Source organism: Ursus maritimus, unplaced genomic scaffold, assembly GCF_017311325.1.
Source record: "Ursus maritimus isolate PB19 unplaced genomic scaffold, ASM1731132v1 scaffold_32, whole genome shotgun sequence".
NCBI lineage: Eukaryota > Metazoa > Chordata > Mammalia > Carnivora > Ursidae > Ursus > Ursus maritimus.
In genome coordinates, this window is record NW_024425786.1 from 21,250,452 (window position 1) to 21,274,102 (window position 23,651).

The following is a 23,651-nucleotide window of genomic DNA, read 5'->3' on the forward strand; positions in this document are numbered from 1 at the left end:
ACTGACCTTTCCTGGTTTGCCCTTAATAAAAGCAACTAAAGGGGCGCCTGGGTGGCTCAGTTGGTTGAGCGTCTGCCTTCAGCTCAGGACATGATCCAGGGTCCTGGGATCGAGCCCTGGGTCAGGCTCCCCGCTCAGTGGCAAATCCCCTTCGTCCTCTGCCCTCCCCCCAGCTTGTGTGCTCTCTCGCTCTCTCTCACATAAATAAAATATTTAAAAATAAATAAATAAAAGCAACTAACTACGTACTGGTTAAGTGACCAAGAGAAACTTGTTGGCCAAGAGTCAGCTGAGGGGATAGCAGAGCATCAGGATCACGTGTTTGTTTTTTAAACACATGCCTCCTCTTCCCTTACCCGCAAATGCTACCAACGGAAGAATCAGGATAGGGAAAGATCGTTAACACGGTAATAGTTCTGTAATGTTATAAAACCAAACTATGCCCCCACAGCAAGTTATGAAAGAGCCTTATTAAAGATTATCAGTATGTTCACCACACTGAACAGTATACCTTTCAAATAACATTCCCACAACCTTCAAGGGGTTTCCTGAATAGTACGGGTTATTGCTCAAAATAAGACTTTTTTTGTAACAGAGATTTCCATATAATGGGAAATTCTATAATAAGACCTTTTTGTAGACAAAAATATAGCCTATCTACACAGCACCAAATATGAATAATCACTTATCAAATTAGGAATTAACCTTAAGGAATAGCTCCAATGGCTATTAATGAAATAAGGGGAATCCATACATTGTTAGAAAAACCAAAAGTTTCTCCATCAGAAACTAGACTGCACTTTACTGTACTGTTTTGTTAAGAAGCAAACAATACTTCTCCATTTTCAGTAATTCGGGGAAAGCGAACTACTTCTTCCATTAAAACAAAACAAAAAAAACAAAACAAATGATAACCAGACACTCATTACCGTACTGATACTCCCCTTAGTTTCCTAGACTGTTACTTTATTTGGTTGGATTTAAAACACCGTATTTGTATGGGTGATGATTACATGGGTTTATACGATGTCAAATTCATCACACTGAATATTTAAGATCTGTGCATTTTACTGTATATAAATTATATCACAATTAAGGACAATAAATCAAATCTCCTGCCCCCCCCAAGTAAGTAAAGGATCGCACTCTCAGGCAATTATCCCAGAAAAATGAAAACTTGTGCTCCCACCATGCAAACCTATATGCTAATGTTCATAGCACTTATCAATAGGTAAAAGATAGATCATTGAATAAATGATGGTATATGAGTATATCTGGAAAATATCTGGTTTCATGTGTAAAGCTTAAATATTTGATCCACCTGGAATGAGAGGGGTATATATTCCCTCCCTTCGTACACTCCTCTATTTCATTTTTTAAAAAGATTTTATTGATGTATTTGACAGAGAGAGAGACTCAGAGAGCACAAGCNGGAATGGAAGAGGGAGAAGGAGAAGCAGGCTCTCCACTGAGCAGGGAGCCCAACAACGAGGCTTGATCTCAGAACCCCAGGATCATGACCTGAGCCGAAGGCAGATGCTTAACTGACTGAGCTACCCAGGAACCCTACACTTCTCTATTTCATATGGACCAAATATTTAAACCTTAAATATCAAATAATATACTACAATATAGAAGATTTTTAAAAATACTCTGAAATCTAAACCTCTCACTTTGGACAAAAAATAACTCAAAATGGACCACAGACTTTAATGTAAAACGTACAACTATAAAACTTTTAGAAAAAACAGAAAATCTTTGGGCTCTACTAGGCAGAGTTCTTAGACTTGACACCAAAGGCACAATCAGTAAAAGGAAATACTGATAAATTGGCCCTCATCGAATTAAAAAAATTTCTTCTGTGAAAGCCCCATGTTGAAACGATGAAAAGACAAGCTACAGAGTAGGAGAAAATATTTACAAACTACATATCCAACAAAAGACTAGTATCTAGAATGAATAAAGAACTCTCAAAACTCAACAGCTTTTTTTAAGTAATTCAATCACAAAATGGAGAGAAGACACAACTATACATTTCACCAAAGAGGATATACAGACGGCAAATGAAGCCCACAAAAAGATGTTCGACATCATTAGTCATTAAAGAAAGGCAAACCAAACCTGCAGTGAGATAAAACCACACACCTATGACTAAAATAAAAAATAGTGATAGAACCAAATGCTGACAAGGATGCAGAGAAACTGGATCACTGGTGCACTGCCAGTAGGAATGGAAACAGGATAACCACTCTGTAAAACGGTTTGCAGTTTCTCAAAAACCCTATGCATGTACTGTCACAGAAGAGCCTAAAAAGACATGAAGACAAAGTGGAAAAACTAAGATCTGAATAAATTATGGACTTCAGCTAATAATACTGTATCAAGGTGCACCTGGGTGGCTCAGTCTGCTAAGCATCTGCCTTCAGCTCAGGTCATGATCCCAGGGTCCTGGGATGGAGCCCCGCCCCGCATCAGGCTCCCTACTCAGTGGGAAGCCTGCTTCAACCTCTCCCTCTGCCTGCCACTCCCCCTGCCTGTGTCAAATAAATAAAACCTTTTAAAAAAATAATAATACTGTATCAATATTGGTTCACTAGTTGGAACAAATGTGCCATACTAATGTAAGATGTTACTATGGAGAAACTTGGTACAGGGTGTATGGAAACTGTATTATCTTCCCCATTTTTTTGTAAACCTACAACTGTTCTAAGAAATAGCTTATTAAAAAACGAAAAGGGAGGGGCGCCTGGCTGGCTCAGTTGGTAGAGCACCCAATGGTAGAGCATGCAACTCTTTTTTTTTTTTTTAAGACTTATTTTTTTAGAAAGAGAACAAATGCATGCATACAGAAGGCGGGGGGACAGAGGGAGAGGGACAAGCAGACTGCACTAAGTGTGGAGCCAGAAGCAGGGCTCGATCCCACCACCTCAAGATCATGACCTGAGGGGCGCCTGGGTGGTTCACTGGTTAAGCATCTGCCTTCGGCTCAGGGCATGATTCCGGAGTCCTGGGATTGAGCCCCACATCAGGCTCCTCTGCTGGGAGCCTGCTTCTTCCTCTTCCACTCCCCCTGCTTGTGTTTTCTCTCTTGCTGGCTGTCTCTCTCTCTGTCAAATACATAAATAAAATCTTAAAAAAAAAAAAAAAAAAAAAAGATCATGACCTGAGCCAAAATCAAGAGTCAGATGCTTAACTGACTGAGCCACCCAGGTGTCCCAAAGAGCGTGCAATTTTAAACTCAGGTTCGTGAGTTCAAGCCCCATGTTGGGTGTGGAGCCTACTTAAAAAAAAAAGGGGGGGAGAACAAATCACTAACACACAAACAATAGGGATAACTTAAAATATTTAAGTAAAAAAAAAAAGGAAAAGCCAATCTCAAAAGAATACACACTACAGATTCCACTTACATGAAATTCTAATCTCTAATCTAAAAACTAATCTCTAGCAATGGATGGGGCAAAATTTGGGGCATGGGGGAAGTTTGTGTGGTGGATGGGGGAAATTTGTACGGTGGATGTAAACACTCTGTATCTTGACTGGGGTGATGCTTACCCAGCTGCATACGTTTATCAAAACTCATCAAACTGTCGACTTATAATGTATACATTTTATTGTATGCAAATTACACACTAATAAAATTGACTCAGAAAAAAAACCCTCAACATGCAACTATTATATGACCTAACAATTCAAGTCCTAGGCATTTATCCTAGAGAAATAAAAACTTATGTTCACACCAAAACCTATACATGAATATTCACAGTAGCTTTGTTTGTAATACTCAACTGTAATCAGTTCACACGTCTCTCAAGAAGTGAATGGTTAAACAAACTGTGTATATCCATACCATGGAAAATTACTTATCAATAAAAAGAAAAAAACCTGATACACACGACTTGGATGAACCTCCAGAGAATCATGCTGAACAAAAGACAATACAAAAAAAGTACATTTGGGGCACCTGGGTGGCTCAGTCGGTTAAGCGTCTGCCTTCAGCTCAGGTCATGATCTCAGAATCCTAGGATCAAGCCCCTCATCGCCTTTCTGCCCACCCACCTTGTGCTCTCTCTCTCTCTCCTCACTCTCTCTCTCAAATAAATCTTTTTTTTTATAGAGTACATTTTTATAACATCTTTGAAATGATAAAATTTTAGGAATAGAGGACAGATTAGTGAGGTTGTCAGGGGCTGGGTGGCAGGGAAGCAGACATGGTTATGAAAGGGGAAAACGGGGAACCTTTGTGATGGAATCATTCAGTGTCTTGACTGTGATGGATAAAAGAGCCTATAAAAGTGACTAAGTTGTATAGGACCTAATCCACACACACTCACAAATGAACACAGGTAAACGGATACAAGTAAAACTAGGTAAATCTGAGTAAGACTGGTAGATTATACCAATGTCAATATCCTGATTGTCATAAAAGACAGCAGTTTTGCAAAATGTACTTTTGGGGAAAACTGAGCAAAGTATACAAGAGATCTCCCTGCATTACTTCTTACAACTATGCACAAATCTAAATTATCTCAATTTTTAAAAATTGAAAAAAAATTATTCTCAGCAGTAAGTGAAAAGCACTTCTGGGTGCCTGGGTGGCTCAGTCAGTTAAGCATCTGACTCTTGATTTTGGCTCAGGTCATGAGCTCGGGGTTATGGGATCGAGTCTTGCATCAGGTTCCAAGTGGAGTCTACTTGGGTTTCTCTTTCTCCCTCTCCTTCTGCCCCCTCCACCCCACTCAGGCTCGCTTGGTCTCTTTCTCTAAGATAAATAAATAAATCTTAAAAAAGAAAAGAAAAGAAAAGCCCTTCTAAAGATGACCCAAAGCTCAGGAGCCGTAAAGACTGATATGCTCAATTACATACAAATAAAGATGCCTGAAAAATAAATAAATGAATAAAATTTTAAATAAAAATAAAAATGTCTTCATGGCAACAAACATAATAAAATCAAAGGACAAAAGATAAACTAGCAAAAATAAATGCAATATGTATCAAAGACAAAGGACTAATTTCTTTTAAATATATAAAAAAATACCTATACATCAATAAGCACCCAACCACCCAAAAGAAAAATTGGAAAAACAACAACAAAAAAACCCCCAAAGTACAAGAAATTCAAATAGCTCTTAAAGTAATGAAATCATCCTAAAAAAAAAAGTAATGAAATGATCCTTATTCTCATTCATAATAAAAATGCAAATTAAAACTATTTATTCCTCCTTTGGCAATGATGAAAAAGTTTTATACATACTGTTGGAAAGTTTTATAGAGAAATAATCATTTTACACATTGTTGGAGTAGGGAGGGGCTGGAGGATATAAATTAGTTAGGTCTCTACAAACGGCTAGTTGGCAGTATCTACCAAAATTATAAAAGCATGTATTGGGGCACCTGGGTGGCTCAGTCAGTCGAGCATCCAACTCTTGATTTTGGCTCAGGTCATGATCTCAGGGTCGTGAGATCAAGCCCTGCATTGCAAGATTCTCTCTCTCATTCTTCCTCTGCCCCTCCCCACCCCACTCAGGTACGTGCTCTAAAAAAAAAAAAAAAAAAAAAAAAAAAAAAAAAGCAAAAAGAAAAGCATATATGTTGTTTTGATCCCAAGTTCCATCTTTAGAAATTTATATTATAGTTGGACATCTATGTAAATAGAAAACTATACATATGAGGAATATCAACCTAAATGTCCATCAAAAGTGATATAGTTAAATAAATTAGGGTATAACCACAAATGAAATATACTGAAAAAGAGTAAGACTCATGAAAACATTAAGCTGAATGAAAGAATCCAGGGGTGCCTGGCTGGCTCAGTTGGAAGAGCATGAGACTCTTGATCTCAGGGTCGTGAGTTCAAGCTCCATGCTGGGTGTAGAGATTACTTAAATAAATTAAACTTTTTAAAACACTTAAAAAACAATAAACGAAAGAATCCAGTTGAAAAGACATGTATGATTCAATTTATATGAATGTTCAGAACAGACAAATCTATAGGGACAGAAAGTAGATTAGTGGTTGCCAGGCTGAGGAGTGGGAGAAAGGGATAGGGATTGACTGCTAATGGTATTTATTTTAGGGGGGATAAAAATAATCCCAAATTAGATTATGGTGATGGTTGCACAAACCTGAATGTACAAAAAAGCCATTGAACTGTACATCTGATAATGGTGAATTGTATGATATGTGAATAGCATCGCAATAAAGCTGTTTTTAAAAAATGGGAAGAGGGATGCCTGGATGGCTCAGTCAGTTAAGTGTCTGCCTTCGGCTCAGGTCATGATCCTGGGGTCCTGGGATGGAGCTCCATGTCGGGCTCCCTGCTCATCAGGGGAGTCTGTTTCTCCCTCTCCCTCCCCCTGCTCATGTTCTCTCGCTCTCTCTCTCTTGCTCACTCTCTCTCTCTTAAATGGAAAGGCACAATCATTAAAAAAACAAAAAACAAAATGAAGAAGCTCATGAAATGACTGCTAAAATATACTGTTCGTTGAAAATGCAAGGTACAGAAGAGTGAGCATAATTTGTTATTATTTATTAAAAGACATATAATTGTAAATGCATAAATTATTCCTGGAACGATACATAACAAACTGATAACAGCAGTTATCTTAGTGGGGAGGGGAATGGTAGTATCTGGGTGGCCTATGGGGCAAAGGTGGAAGAAGATTTACTTTTCATTGTACACCCCAAATTCTGTCCCATGTGCATATGTTATCTAAAAAAAGAATCAAAGTACTATTTGGTTTGTTTCCTCTGAAAAAAGAGGTAATTCTGACAACTGTTTTTAAAATATAACAAAAAATAGGGATGCCTGGATGTCTCAGTCACTTAAGTGATCGACTCTTGATTTCAGCTCAGGTCATGATCTCAGGGTCAAGGGATCATGCCCCACGTTGGGCTCCATGGTCAGCAGGGAGTCTGTTTGAGATTCTTTCTCTCCCTCTCTCCCACATTGCATGCATGGGCGCAGACTCTCTCTCTCCCTAAAATAATAAATAAAGCTTTAAAAATATATATATATATAGCAGTAGCAACAAAAATGAACCTTGATCTGTATCTCACACCTTATAAAAACTCAAAACCGATCACAGACTTAAAATTAAAAATGTAAAACTATAAAAGTTTTACAAGAAAGCACAGGGAAAAAAATCTTTGTAACTTTGGGTCAGGGCAGGAATCTTAGATATAACACCAAAAGCACAATCCACAGAAGAAAGAAACTGATAAAGTGGACTTAATCAAAATGTAAACTCCTGCTCCACAAAAGAAAATAAAGACAAGTCATAGACTAAAAGAAAATGTTCACAAATCACGTATCTGACAACTTGTATCCAGGATATATAAAGAACTCTCAAAATTCAACAATAAGGAAACAAACAGACCAATTAAAAAAACGGGCAAAAAATCTGAACAGATCCTCACCTAAGATATACAGATGGCAAATAAACACATGAAAAGATACTCAGTATCATTAGTCATCTGGGAAATGCAATTAGGGAAATGAGTAACTACTAAATACTATTAGAATAATTAAAATTTTTAAAAAATAGACAAGTGCTGGAGAGGATGTTGAATAACTGAAACTGTCATACATTTCTGTGTGTATTTGTAAAATGGTGCAATCTCTTTGGAAAACAGTTTGGCAGGTTTATTTTTAATTCTTTTTTTTTCCAAGATCTTATTTATTTGAGAGAGAGAGAGAGAGAGAGTGATAGAGCACAAGTGGGGTAGAGGGCCAGAAGGAGCAGCAGACTCCCTGCTGAGCAGAGGGCATGACTTGGGACTCGATCCCAGGACCCCGGGATCATGACCTGAGTCGAAGACAGACGCTTAACTGACTGAGCCAGCCAGGCACCGCAGTTTCGTAGGTTCTTATAAAGTTAAATATATACTTATCATATGACCCGGCAATCCCACGCCTAGGTATTTACCCTAAAGAAATGAAAACTTCTATTCAGACAAAAATCAGTACGTGAATGTTTATAGCAACATGATTAATAACTGCCAAAAACTGGAAACAATCCAGATTTCCTTCAACTGGTGAATGGATAAACTATGAATATATATCCATACAACGGAATACTACTCAGCAACAGGAAAGAAGAACCACCGATACATGCAACAATGTGGATAATCTCAAATGTGTATGCTAAGTGAAAGAGGCAAGACTCAAAAGGCTACTTACTGTATGATTCCATTTATATGACACTCTGGAAAAGGCAAAGCTATGTGGATGGAGAAAACAGATTAGTGGTTGCCAGGGGCTTGGAGTGGGCTAGGGTTGGACTACAAAGGAGCAGCATGAAGGAAATTCTTGGGGGAGAGGGTGGAACTCTTAGGTAGCAGTGTTATGGTGCTTACATGACAGTATACATTTGTCACAACTCATAGAATTGTACTCCCAAAAGGGTGGATTTTTTTTGGTATGTAAATTTAAAAACAAAACATCACAACCATTTTGAAATGGTCAATGCCTCCACACCCAAATTACCTGTTTACTGACAAGTTTCATCAAGTCCAACTGTGGATGATGCTGACTAAGCACAATGGAATGAAGTGACTGTAAATAACCTGAATTCCATTACATAATATACCATGGTTGCCTCTGGGCTACTCAAATTTCTAATTCTCACTTACACAGAATGCCAAGAAATAGGAGGTATTGCTGTGTAAAAGCAGGCATTAACTATGGGACAGTTTGGGAGAACAACTGTAATAGTAAACCCTTATTAGCACCTACTTCGTGGAAATCACATGCTATGGGATTTACAAAATAAGTCCAGAAAGTCCATGCCCCAGTGATCTACAGTAAAAGTTATTTAGTAATTTTATCAAAACGAGATTGCGTGACTGGGAGTTCACAATTAAATACCAAGCCTATCCTCCCTCCCCTTACCAGTTACATTTAAACTCTGGTTGATAGGCTGAGGATAAAAAGCCTTAACTTCTCTTCCTTTTAACAGCTTGTACCTCAAACAGAAATCCAGTTGCAACCCTATTACTGTATTAAGAGAATATGATTTTTCAGAGGGTAGGAGATAGGGGGATACCTTGTAGTAGTTATAAGACTGTGGCCTTTTCTAGACATCTGTTCCATTAACAGATTTTTTTTTTTAAAGATTTTATTTCTAAGTATACGCTATACCCAATGTTGGGGTGGGACTCGAACTTACAAACCCGAGATCGAGTCGCCTGCTCTTCCGACTGAGCCAGCCAAGTGCCCCACAGATCCCCCTCTCCAAGATTTTTTTTTTTAAGTGAAAAGAATAGGGAAGTAGAAGACCAGATTGTCTTTAAAACCCTTTCACTTTTGGGGCACCTGGGTGGCTCAGTTGGTTAAGCGTCTGCCTTCGGCTCAGGTCATGATCCCAGGATCCTGGGATCCCATGTGAGGCTCCGCAGGAAGCCTGCTTCTCCCTCTGCCTCTCTCTCTCATGAATAAATAAATAAAATCTTTAAAAAATAAAAATAAAACCCTTTCACTTCCGGAATGTTTAGGAATTATTTAAACAAAATACTGGAGTGAGGGAGACTGCCAGGCTGATGGCATAAAAGCCCTATCACTATGGTGAATGACTTAACTTAATGACTGGGTTTTCTACCTGTTTTTCTCCTCACTGGCTTCTAGATGTATCTAAATGAACTCATATTTCCCAGCCTAAAAAAAACAGAAAGAATCAATTAATTGCATTCTGTAAGACCTGAGAACAACAGAAACATGGAATTTTTTTCCCACTAGGTTTTTGACTAGTTTGGTCCTATTTAGGTGGTTTTGACTTAACAGAAAGGCAGCACAGGGGCGCCTGGGTGGCTCAGTCGTTAAGCGTCTGCCTTCGGCTCAGGGCGTGATCCCGGCGTTCTGGGATCGAGCCCCACATCAGGCTCCTCCGCTGGGAGCCTGCTTCTTCCTCTCCCACTCCCCCTGCCTGTGTTCCCTCTCTTGCTGGCTGTCTCTCTCTGTCAAATAAATAAATAAAATCTTAAAAAAAAAAAAAAGGCAGTACAGTACAGTGGTTGAGGGCATGGGCTCTGGTGGCAGTGTCTGGGTTCAAGTACCAACTCTCCACTTATCAATTAGCTTTATGTCCCTGAGCAAGTTATCTAATCTCTTTATGCCTCAATTTCCTCATCTGGAAAATTGAGTTAATCATAAAGTGTATCTCATGGGATTGTTGTGACAATACATTGAGTTTATGTATCTAAAGCACTTAGAAGAGTGCCTGGCACAAGAAAGTACAAATAAATGTGTTTGCTAATATAATATAATATATGTGCTCTCATCTTCTAAATCTGATAAAATTATAAAAATTTTTAAATAAAAATAAATAAAAATAAAAATCAGTGTATTAAAACTAAAAGGTTTCCCCGTTGAAGCATGTGTTGGTGCCATCCTATAATCATTTTTATGACTCAAGACATTAAAAAAAATAGTAACTGAAAAAAAATGGTAGTGGTAAATGGTCAACAGGAGACTGATGCGGGTACTATGGCACAGGGAAGACTGAAGTCTGGAGTGTTGGGTATCCTCCTACTTCTGCCACTGAGTTACGTGAGCCTCCTCTGACCAGTTTCTACATCTGTAATTAAGAGTAGGATCAGACAGACTTTAAAGTCCCTTCCAGCTCTAAGAAATAGTGTAAGATTTTAGATTAAGTCCATGTGTACTGATTTCAGTTTGTCTTCTGCATCCAGCATACCTGTTTCACAGTACAAACTCTAAACACTGCTAAAATGTTGTCTCCAAAGTATTTCCGGGCTTTCCATGAAGACTACAGGCCAAAAGTAATATGTTCCATGTTCATATCTGCTCTAACACAATGATTTTCTGATCAGGTACTCTGAGATATTATTCTAATAACTCAATGCTAGAGCCACAAATGAGTGAAATAAGTACATTTTGCAAATGTTTATGGGGATGTTAACTCAGGAATAAGTTATCATTAATTAAACCATCAAGGACTTTGAAATGGTGGCATGGGCATGCTTTATTTCATAATTTGGTGTAAGTTTTGATCACTTGCAAACAGTAGAGGCACTCGCAAATAGTATAAGCTAACCCTTTGGGGAAAAAATAGTAGTTTCAACTGGTTAGCCCACTTTCCCTGATCATCTAGTTCATGTTACAATTAATTGTAAAGTTAATCCAATTTAGGTCCTTTTTCTTTAAGTTGGTCTTTCTTGGCCTCCTAAATTTAAAATTAAATATATCTTAGTCAATTGTGAGGAAAAGTTCTATTCAGGTCCCATTTTCCTATCTTATATATCTACTGTTATTTAAAAACAGAGAAATTTAGTTCTCCTCAAATACTACACTATATAAGTACCCTAACAAGTTATAGTACTTGACATAAAGAGACGTCTTAAGGAGGGGGGTGCTTTCATTCAATGATATGTTTTGTATAAGTGTTATTTCTATTTTGTTGATGGGCAAAGTGATATATGGAGAGGAATTCACTTAGAAAAGTAGAAGAAAGTCACACATAACATGATTTTAGTACCATGTTTTCAGGCAAGGTACTTAACCTCTGAACCAGTTTCCTTATCTATACAATGGGACTAACAATATCTGACTTGTGGGATGTAAGTGATAATTAAATGATTTAATATTTGAAAGTGCTTATGATGCTGCCTGATTAATCTGAGTAGGTTTCAGTAAAAGATATTATTGAAGTACCCTTGACATTCTTATCTAAAAGCAGCCATCTGGGGCACCTGGGTGGCTCAGTCGGTTAAAGCGTCTGCCTTCAGCTCAGGTCATGATCCCAGGGTCCTGGGATAGAGCCCGTCGGTCCTGGGATGGAGCTGGAGCTGGGCTCCTTGTTCAGTCCTGCTCCCTCTGCCACTCCCCCTGCTTGTGCACGCTCTCTCTCTCTCTCTCAAATAAATAAACAAATCTTTTAAAAAATAGAAAATAAAATAAAATAAAAGCAGCCATCTCCGGTAAACGCCTATACTAAAAATACAGGATACAACTTAGTTATCTGCAACTGTCTAAACTGCTTACCATATTTTTGGGGCAGAGGTGGCTTCGTTTAAAGGTTCCCTAACTGGTTTAGTGACATTCACTGTATTGATGTCAATACAGTAACAAGCCTCAAAATAAAGTACTAAATTTATTTAAAAATTTCCCTCTTGAGTTTGAGGTTAAAGATTCTAGAAGCATGTTTTCAAGGATATTAGCCAAGTATCTCCTATTTGCTAGGCACAGCAGGGTACTATACCAAAATTATGATCTAATCAATCATTACCTCACTGTGATCCTATACCTTCTTTGGACCTTAGCCTCTTTACATATAAAACAGGAGTTTAAGAAAGATTATCTTTCTGGGCCATCCCGTCCTCCTATCTCTAACATCTTTTGATTTGAGATGCAGAGATCTGTGCTCAATCAGGATCGAGTGGAATGGTATTTAAAGCACTTATCAAGCATATAACTGAGTTCAAACGGCTTCGACTTCACATCAGAGCTTCGTAAGAATGAAGCAGAAAACGAAGGTGCTTGCATGGGGCTTTCCTAGATAAAGTATCTGACACAAGAAAAGCCTGCCAAAAGCCAAGCAGGCAGCGCGAAGGGTCTTCTTCCCTTGAATACATCCTTTACCACTCTGGATTCAGAGTATATGAGAAAAAATAGATCACTAGATCTTTTCCAAACTCTCTCCCTTTCCCTTGGAGTCTGATATCGCAGCCGTGTCCCCTTATAATCTCCGCTTTGGGGAGCTCGGGTCCTCACAGCCCTGTTCCCTCAGGTACTTCGGAGTCTCCAAGCCCCGATCCCGTCCCCACAGAAGCCTGTCTTCATTGCCCGCTGCTGTTCCTTCCAAACCCAAGTGTTCTCTGAGTGCTCCTGCCCCTCAGGAACCCAAGTCTTCGTTGCCCTGTTTCTGACTCCTTAGTAGCCTGGATCTTCACTGTCCCGCTTCTGTCTCTTAGGAGCCCTTCAAGTCCTCACAGCTCCGCTTTTACCTTTCGGGAAGCCCGTGTCTTCACGCCCCTTTCCGTTCCGACCCTCTCCTCTTAGGAGCACGGCTCTTCACAATCCTGTCCCTCTCACACCGCTTTCCCTCAGGTGCCGGAGAACTCACATCCGTCCCCGTTCCCTAAGTCCCGTCTACAGCCCGGGTCCCCACAGCCGCTCTTCTCCGAGCCCCGATCCCCTCAGTCCCGTCCCAACAGCCTGATTCCTCGCACAACCCGGTCTCTTCCACAACCTAGTTCTTCAAACACTGACCCACTGTGGGTCTGGGTCCTGACTCCCTCCTCCCGCTCTTCTTCCTCAACTGCCAGGGCCCAAGACTCACAGGCAGCAGCGTCTATCTCCCCATGATATGCGGAGACTGCCCCAGTGAAGCGTTCGTCTCAGCAGCCGGTCCGACTGCTCGGCCCTCCCCGAGTACTTCCGGCACCGCTCCCCGCCTCCAACCCGGAAACGCGCGGCTCTTCCGGCCGGCGGGCGCGCGCCCCGNNNCCTAGCTTGCGCAGGCGCAGGCTGCCCTCTGACACGTGGTCTGGGGGGAGGTCCTAGACTGTTTCTCCGTTCCGGCCGTTGTGCTTTTTCTTGCTTGTGGTTGACTGGCACCGTGGGCGAGCATTCCGACTTCTACCCAGGTGTTGTGAGGCTGCTCTTGCTGTTTCTTTCCGTCTCCGCCTGTCGTATTTATCGCTAGCACTACCAGTAATTGACGCCCTCGGATCGTTTAAAGGTCGCCATTTTTAGTTGGTGCCTTCATCTTGATACCGGGACTGAGAAACGCACCTGGGACCGCAGCACCCAGTAGGTAATTCTGTTGAACTCTAACAAGGGAGTTGGCAACACAAGAACCTGGAGACGAGAGACCGTTCGTACCTGTGGATTGGCAATACCAAATGAGCGTTTACTGTCATACAGGAATTTTGCTAAACCCCTTAACTCCGATATATTATTTAATCTTTTAAAGAAAGCCCCTGAGAGATGAAGTAAGGTTCTAGCTAATAAGCGCATTCTCAGCTTGAACTCAGAAGTCTCACTGTAAAGTCTAATACTGTTCTGTATGTAACCATTAAACTGATGGTTTTGGTTTTTCCATCAAACGCTTTGGGATAACTTTATTTTTTTACTCTATGTCAGGTGATAGGCATGTAAGACCCAGTCTTAGCCAATGTGGCGGGAATGTACAAAGGGTTGTGACAGCCCAAAGTGAGCCATGGTAACTGCCCGCAGGAATCAGGAGGAGGTGTCTCCCACCTGTGTTGGTGCAATAACCTGACCTTCTTGTCTTTTTTTTTTTTAAGCTAATTTTTTTTTAGTAATCTCTACATCCAACATGGGGCTCAAACCCAACCCTGAAATCAAGAGTCGCATGCTCTTCGACTGAGCCAGCCAGGTGCCCCAGTGCCCTCCTTGTCTTTATATCTACAGCCCTCCTCCCACCAAACTCCCAGTCACCATCTACACTGCCACCAGATCCGAATTCTTAGATTCAAGGCTCCTTCACCATTAGGCTTCAGTCAGTCTTAGCCTAATTTCCCTGATAACTGCTCTCTTCATTGTCCTAAGGATCTGGCACACCTTCCTCCCCCCCCATTCCATCTTTTTAAGACCAGTTTAAATATACATTCATGCATTCAACAAATAGCGCTCCTTGTGTGCCAAGCCTTTTGCTGGGTGCTGGGTATGTACTAGTAGATACCACAGGCAATAAATACCTTTGTCCTTAAAATCTGGAGCGGGAAAACAGACCATCAGAAAGTACACAAAAGTGTAAGGAGAGAGAATACCAGAATAAATACATACATACATACATACATACATACATACCAGATTTATCTAGCTGGGTGATGGAGGGCTAGGAAAAGCTAGGAAACCTTATGCAAGGACCAAGATGGTCAAGGTGACTGGAGCTTAATAGGTAATAGGGAGAGTGACAGGTAAGCAGTTTGGAGAGGCAGGCAGGGTTTAGCTCAGGCTGGACCTTGTAGGCTATGGGTGAGGACATGGGGTTTATTTATTGCTCAATGGGAAGGCATTGGAGTGTTGAATAGGAGTGAAATAATGATTTGTTTTGAAGAGATGACTGGTGGATTATAGGAGGAGCCCCCAACAAACAACTGACCGTGCCCACATCTAGGCTTCCCACCAGTTTATACTATAAGTGTGCATCGTATTATAGTGTAAGAGCTGTTTATGTGAATCCCTTCTCTTGCAGCTTCTACTTTGTAGAGGTCAGGTACCTCTATGTATTATCAAAATACATTAAAGAAAGTAAAATGTCTGACAGTCTATATTTTTTGTTTTAAAAAAAGGAGCTTTGGGGGGTGATAGAAATGTTTGATGTTTGATTGATTGTGGTAGCAGATACATGTCTATATGAATTTGTTAAACCATATGATAAAAAAGGCAAACTTACTACATATCAACAAACCTGACTTAAAAAAAATGAAATATAGGGGGCACCTGATGGGCTTAGTCAGGAGAGCATGTGACTTTTGATCTCAGGATTGTGAATTCCAGCCACACATTAGGTGTAGCGATTACTTACAATCTTTAAAAAAAAAATAATGAAACAGAGAAAATACAGAAAGCAAGGACAAGTTAAAAATTTTCAATTACACAAGTAATAAAATTCCATAATAATAAGATAGCCCATTATGCTTTTTAAAATAATTACAATGTTACAGGTAAGTCTGATGTCTTGTGTGTCATGGCCCCCATCCTTCCCTCCTTCCCGGAGGTACTCATTGATGTGTTCTTGCAAATCTTTTTTAAAAGTATGTGACATTAGAAAATATATAGCACTGGGTTTTATGTGCACACATGTATGTTCTTTATTACATTAATGATATGTGGTACCCTATTCAACACCTTCAATTTTTTTTATATCTGTTGATAAAGATCTACTTTAACCAACCCAAATTTAGTATTGCTTTTTTCCCCTTCATGTTAATGGTGGTCATGCTGTACCTTATTCTGCAACTATTATCACTCAGTGCTTTTTGGTGTTTCATTCACTCCGTGGCAGCGCAGCAGACAGCGTTCATTCCACTTATGAACACACTACGTTCTGCTAATCCATTAGCAGATTAGGTTGCTCCCAGTCTTTCTCTCCCTGTGCCTCCAATTCTCCCATGCTGGGGCCGCTTCAGGGTAGATGGCCAGGGGTGGCACAAGTTTGTGCATTTTCAATTTTAATAGGTTGGGATTCGTGTCTTCCCCAGATAGGTACCAATAGCCGCGGAGAAGCGGGTATCCCGCGTAATGTACAACAGGTGCGACCCGACGCCCGCTGCAGCTGGTGACAGCCTCTCGGCTCGCTCCCTCAACCGCCCTTCCTTGCCACTCCCTCTGCGCCCGCCGGCCCCTTCCCAGCAAGCACCGCGCATATTTGCATATCCATATACTGCCTTGCCTTTACTTCCATATAAAAATCGAAAAGACAAACCATAAAAGTCTTCTTGTGAATATTGCTTTACGGCTTAGCATGTCTTGCAGTTCCCCCTTCAACTTGAGGAACACGGAATAAGAAATTGCTTACACTTTGTTTTCACCTTTATCGAAAGAGGGATTCGCCAGCGCTGCCACCCTGTTTTTTGTTCCTGTTCAGGCAAAAAGGGCTTCTGTCGTGAGTGGCACACGTAGGGCAGCTCCATTGCTCTTCGTGCGGAATCGACATCAAGAGATTTCGGAAGCATAATTTTTTGGTATCTGGGCAGCTGGTGATCGTTGGTCCCGGCGCCCTTGCTCTGAGTGATTAAAAGAAGTTCCAGAGTATAACTTTAAAACGTAGAGCTGTCGTTAATGCGCAGAGAACCAACGCAGTTGAATTGAAATACTGAAGTGTTCGATTTTCAATTGAGTGTGGTAGAGTATTATGGTTAAATTTAGTTGAGGTAATAAGGCTTTAAGCCTCCGAGAAACGCTTAATAATGAGTTGGCCTGAGTTGGCCTAAGTAAGGTAAATCAACTCTTTATAAATAAAGAGTAAAGAATCGTGGGTCCTAACTGCTTTTTCACAACTGCTTGTTTATGGAAAGATTGCTTTCACATAGGAGCAGGTGATTGTTGACGTAGGAAGAACAGCTATTTTTCCGTTTCACAGGTTAGGGAATTAAGGTTTAAGGAAAGTAAGTTGTGTTTACTCAAGCGCACTCTGAATTATGCCCCCAGTGGGAATATCCGGACTCCTCGCAGGGGTGATTGAATTATCATGCATAACTTTGATTTTGTAAAAATTCTTTCTCTCTAACCAGGCATATATATATCCCTTTCTTTTATTCTTTTTAAGATTTTATTCATTTGAGAGAGAGAACGAGTGAGTGGAGAAGGAGAAGCAGACTCCCCACTGAGCAGGGAGTACCATGCAGGGCTTGAACCCAGCCAGGACCTGGAGATCATGACGTGAGCTGAAGGCAGTCGCTCAACCATGTGAGCCACCCAGGCTCCCTATATATCCCTTTCTTTTTTCTTTTCTTTTTTTCTTTTTTTTTAAGATTTATTTATTTGTGATATCACAATCAGGGGGAGCAGCAGGCAGAGGGAGAAGCAGGCTCCCTTCTGAGCAAAGAGCCTGATGTGGGACTCGATCCCATAACGCCAGGATCACGCCCTGAGCTGAAGGCAGACGCTTAACCGCTGTGCCACCCAGGCGCCCCTGTATATCCCTTTCTTAAAAAAAAAAAAAAAAAAAGTCGGAAGGTCATTATCTCACACACAAAGATGGCACTTTATTATTTTTTTAAAGATTTATTTATTTGTGATATCACAATCAGGGGGAGCAGCAGGCAGAGGGAGAAGCAGGCTCCCTTCTGAGCAAGGAGCCTGATGTGGGACTCTATCCCAGGACTCTGGGATCATGACCTGAGCCAAAGGCAGACGCTTAACGGACTGAGCCACCCAGGGGTCCCTATATATCCCTTTCTAAAGCTGTGTTAATATTCTTTCTATAGTTTTTGTCCTTTAAAAACAGAAGCAATAGTTAAAAATACCAGTTAGCACTTTCTTACTGATGGATACCAGCAACCTTTCTGGATAACCATTCAGCACAGACATAATAATCTAAAACCTTCAAAAAATTCATCTCCCAAGAATGTATCCTCATGTAAAATTATGTTTAAGAGGAGATTTAGGCGTGCCTGGCTGGCTCAGTCAGAAGAGCATGTGACTCTAGTCTAGATCTCCCAGTGGTGAGTTGGAGCCCCACCTTGGGCATGGAGATTATTGAAAAAAAGAAATAAAAACTTAAAAAAGAAAGAAAGATTTACCAAAGGGTTCATTCATTCTAAGAACAAATGTATACGACTGCTCAATATACAGTTGACCCTTGAACAACAGGGTTTTGAACTGCACAGGTCCACTCTTATGGTACTGTAAATGTATTTTCTGTTTTATGATTTTTTTTTAAAATAAGCCCAATGCCCAAGGTGGGTCTTAAACTTATGACCCAAGATCAAGAGTTGCATGCTCTACTGACTGAGCCAGCCAGGTGCCCCTCCCTGATGATTTTCTTAATACCATTTTTTATTTTCTAGTTTAACTTTATTATAAGACTGCAGTATATAATACACATAATACAAAAAACATGTGTTTAACTGTTTATGTTATCAGGCTTCTAGTCAACATAAGGAAGCTTTGGGGGAGTCAAAAGTTATACTCAGTGGGGAGTTATATTGGGATTTTTTAAACATTTATTTTTTATCTTTTAAAGATTTTGTTTTTTTGAGAGAGAGAGCACGAGCGAGACGAGGGGCAGAGGGAGAGGGAAAAGCAGAAGCAGACTCCCTGCTAAGCAGGGAGCCGAAAGCAGGGCTCCATCCCAGGATCCTGGGATCGTGACATGAGCTGAAGGCAGATGCTTAACCAACTGAGCCACCCAGGCGCCCCAAGACTTACTTATTTTAGAGAGAGAGAAAGAGAGGGAGTGGATGTGAGCAGAGCAAGATGAGGGCCAGAGGGGGAGGGAGAGGGATAAGCAGACTCTGCGCTGACCGTGGAGCTCAACTGGGCCTTGACATGGGGCTCTATCCCACAACTCTGAGACCATAACCTGAGCTGAAAGCAAGAGTCTGATGCTCAACCAACTGAGCCACCCAGGCGCCCTATAGGGTATTTTTTATGGCGTTTTTTACAGCAGGGCAACGGGGGGTTGGCACCTCTAACCTCTGCATTGTTCAAGGGTCAGCTGTAGTAGTGATAGACCCAGTGCGTGACTTCACAAGGCTTAGTGAGGGGAGAGAATAGAAAACTGAGTACTATGCTGAATTTGGCTGGGAGGGGGGGAGATCTGGGAAAGCTTTCCTAAAGCAAAGACTTTAAAGCTGAAACCTGAAGAAGAAATAGAAGACCACCAGTAGAGGTTTAAGTAGAGGCAAAGCCTTGAGGGTGGAGCCAATGTGTGGCAATCCCAGAGCTGAAAGACCAGAACGGCCAGAATGAAACCAGCCGGTGGCAGCACACAGGGAAGCCTGAAGAGACCACTGAAGCCTGGTCTCACGGGCCTTGAATGTTCCTTCCAATATTTTTTATAAAGCGTAAGAAATGAAGAGTTACCTACAGCATGTATCAGCCAACTTCTTCTGTAAAGAGGCCAGACGGTGAGTATTTTTAGGTTTTGTGGTCATACGGTCTCTGCTTACCACTCAACTCTGCTGTTGCAAAGCAGTTTCAGGCAATATATAAACAAGAGGGCGTAGCTGGGTTCCAATAAAGTTTTACTTATAGACACTGAAATTTGAATTTCATATAATTTTCACGTCATGAAATAGTATTATTTTGATTTTTTTTTTTTTAAATCCCACTAGCCATTTAAAAATGTGAAAGCCATTCTTAGACTCCCAGGCAACAGTCAGGGAGCTGTAGTTAACTGGCCCAGGCCTACATATTCAAGAGCAATAGTCAAACCAACTAAAGGGTAGCCACAAGTGGAATACGATGTACTCATGACAATGCTGCATAGAGGGGCACCTGGCTTAGTCGGTAGACCATGTGTCTCTTCATCTTGGGGCTGTGAGTTCAAGCACCATGTTGGGCACAGAGCTTACTTAAAAAATAATAATAATAAATAAAAATAAAATGTTGCATAGGAACATTTATGACAATGGTTCACCTCTATGGAGTGGTTATCTAGTGCCAGGCGCTGTATTGAGTACTTAGTATGCATTAGCTCCTATTCCTCATAACATAAACCAATGAGGTTGGTAGTATTTTTTTGCTCACTTTACAGATTAGAAAACAGAAACTCTAAGAGGCCCAGATCACATAGGTAGAAAGTAGCAGAGTCAAGAGGTTAGCTCAGTTGTTCTGACAGGAATCAGGTGCTTTTTTTTTTTTTTTTTTTAAGATTATTTATTTATTTGACAGAGACAGTGAGAGAGGGAACACAAGCGGGGGGAGTGGGAGAGGGAGAAGCAGGCTTCCTGCTGAGCAGGGAGCCCAATGCGGGGCTTGATCCCATGCGAAGGCAGACGCTTAACGACTGAGCCACCCAGGCACCCCGGAATCAGGCGCTTTGACTGCACAGAATGCTCCAGGAGAATGTTAACTATAGTGGAATTTGTTAGGAAAGATTTGTTGGGAAAGTGAAGCACTTTTTTTTCCTTTTGTTAACCCAAATTTTCCTATTTCCTTCCCCTTTTTAAGTTTTATTTATTTATACCCTTATGGGGCTCTATACTTATCGTGGGGCTCAAACTCTCGACCCTGAGATCAAGAGTCCTACACTCTTCTGACTGAGCCAACTTGGCGCTCCCATATTTTCCTATTTCCTATGAAAGTACAGAGTGCATGAAAAGGTTAGAGAAATAACGGAGACACAGAGTCACTGGAATACAACCAATGACAAAATCAGACCACAAAGCAGCCAGTCACAGAAGACTACATATTAAATGATTCCTTTTATACAAAATGTCCAGAAAAGGCAAATACAGAGGGAGAGAAAGCAGATTAGTGGCTGCCTGGGGGGTGGGAGTGGGGATTGACTACAAATGGGCATGAGGGATTTTCTGGGTGTGAAGGAAATGTCCGAAAACTACATTACGGTCAGAGACGCCCACCTCTATAAATCTAAATCATTTGAATTGTAAACTTAAAATGGATGGGTCTTATGGTATGCAAATTATAAGTGAATAAGGATGTTAAAAAAAAAAAAATCAAGGGCTGGAGGGAGAGTATACCCAGCTAGGAGCCTGAGAATCTGTAATCAGTTTATGGAGTAAGTTCTCTAATTTAGAAACTTGACCTTAGTGGATTTCCTGCATGCCGAGCTTCTGTGTGTTAGCTGATTATGTCACTGCCCACCCCCCACCCCGCCATTAAAGACCCTTCAGTGGCGCCTAACTAGTTTGGTTTAACATCCTGTAAGTCTCCATGACTCACCACCCTCTTTGTTCTCAGGGCTCCAGCCACACTGGTCTTCTCTGTGTATCTCTGAAGGCACTACTTCTCGGGGCCTCCAGAAATTTTTTTCTTCTAGCTGGAAATGCTCTTTCTCAACAGGTCCTCCCCTTCCTTCCCTTTCCCATCATGGCTGACTCCTCCTTACTCTTCTGTACTTCAGGTCAAATGTCACTTCCTCAGGGAGGCCTTCCTTGATTCCCCACCCCTTACTAGGTTAGCTCCCCCACACTCTGTTACACTCTTTCATGGCACCATGTACTTCTCAGCAGAACATTATAACAATTGTTATTAATGCATTTACAATTAATGTAAAGTTAGTTGCTCAATATTTATATTCCCCAGCCAGAATGTCACCTACGTGAGGGCTTGGAACCTGTCTGGGTCTTGTATACCACTTGCATTCTTGATGTCTGGTGTAGTACCTGGCACTTAGTAGGCATTCAATATATATTTATGAGCTCTTCAGAATCCATGAAGTACTTGTGTGTATACAAGTACAGTCACTGCTCTTTATTAAGCACCTACTATGTCCTAGGATATAGGTGTAAACAAGATAGTCTCCTCCCATCCATTCTCCTAAGTAGGACAAGAACAGTCTTCCCATTTTACAGGTAGTCTAAGCTTATACTGCTTTTAAGGAAGTCACAGAACCTTCTATAACTAAAATGGAACTCCCTCTAATCAGGTCATAGACTCCCATTAGGGTGGATTTACTCCAGGTGGGTTGGGGCTGGGAGATGGATTTTATTTTTTTAAGTTTTTATTTACTTATTTGAGAGAGAGAGAGAGAGAGTACAGGGGGTAGGGGGAGAGGGAGAGAATCTCAAACACACTCCCTGCTGAGCATGGAGCCCAATTCAAGGTTCAATCCCATGACCCCAAGATCATGACCTGAGCGGAAACCAAGAGTTAGATGCGCAGCCGACTGAGCCACCCAGGCACCTCCAGAGAGATGGATTTTGAGAAGCTGTGAAGCGTTGTCATTTTAAGGGGAGGGGAAGAGGGTGTCAATTTGTCAGAGGAGAAGAGGACCTTCAGGTGAGCAGAGATGGAAGCATGGCTCCTCTCTTAAAACCAACCAAACCTGGGTATACCTGGCTGGCTCAGTCGGTGGAACAGGCCACTCTTGATCTCAAGATCATGAGTTCAAGCCCCATGCTGAGTGTAGAGCTTACTTAAAAAAACAAAAACAACCAAACCTGGTCCCCTGACTCCCCTTGGTCCATATCTACAATGTTGGGATAAGTGACCACTGATAAGAAACGATGGTCACACAAAAATTGTGTTTCTATACACTAACAATCCAAAAAGGAAACTAAGAAAACAATTCCATTTACAATAACATCAAAAAGAATAAAATACTTAGGAATAAACTTAACCAAGGAGATAAAACTTAAACAAGGAGGAGTGTAACTTGTACACAAACTACAAAGCATCCTGAAAGGAATTAAAGACGACATAAATGGAAAGACATCCCATGTGCATAGACTGGAAGACTTAACATTATTGTTAAGATGTCACTACTAGTCAAACTGATCTACAGATTCAATGCAATCCCTATAAAAACCCTAACATTTTTTGCAGAAATAGAAAAACCCATCCTAAAATTCAGATGGAATCTCCAGAGACGCCAAGTAGCCAAAATACTCTCATAAAAGAACAAAGTTGGAAGACTACGCTTCCATTTAAAAACTTCCTACAAAGCTACAGTAAGTAAAACAGTGTGGTACTGGTATAAAGAAAGATACACCGACCAATGGAATAGAATAGAGTCCTGGTATCAAATCCTGGTATCAAATGATTTTTTTTCAAATGATTTTTGATAAGAGTGCCAAGACCATTTTCTATTCAGTAGGGGAAAAACAGTCTTTCAGCAATGGTGCTGGGAAAACTGGATATTCACATGCAATAGAATGAATTTGAACTATTATACCACATCCAAAAAATATCTCAAAATGTATCAAAATTCTAAACGTAAGGGCTAAAGCTATAAAGCTCTTAGAAGAAAACAGGGGAAAAGCTTCATGATATTGACTTTGGTAATGATTTCTTAAATATGATACCAAAAGCACAGATAACAAAAAGAAAAAAATAAGTAAATTGGAATTCATCAAATTTTGAGACTTATGCATTGAAGGCCACTCACAAGATAGTGAAAAAACAACCCACAGAATGGAAGAAAATATTTGTAAATTACATATCTGATAAGGGCTGTCATCCAGAATATATAAAGAACTCCTATAACTCAACAATAAAAAGCAAACTCAATTCAACAATGGACTTAAATAGA

At 40.7% G+C, this 23,651-nt stretch overlaps 1 protein-coding gene and 1 non-coding gene across 2 annotated transcripts in view; one reads left to right on the forward strand and one right to left on the reverse strand.

Moving 5' to 3' along the window:
• Positions 1-13,441, reverse strand: part of TAF12 (TATA-box binding protein associated factor 12) — a 30,976-nt gene extending 17,535 nt beyond the window's left edge. Inside the window, exon 1 of the mRNA XM_008694511.2 lies at positions 13,296-13,441. The gene's annotated coding sequence lies outside the window, so the exon portion shown is untranslated. The remainder of the gene's footprint in view (positions 1-13,295) is intronic.
• Positions 13,442-16,576: 3,135 nt separating this feature from the next.
• Positions 16,577-16,710, forward strand: LOC121099864. Its single transcript, XR_005831605.1, has one exon. It is a non-coding gene; the product is annotated as a U11 spliceosomal RNA (small nuclear RNA).
• Positions 16,711-23,651: the final 6,941 nt, after the last annotated feature.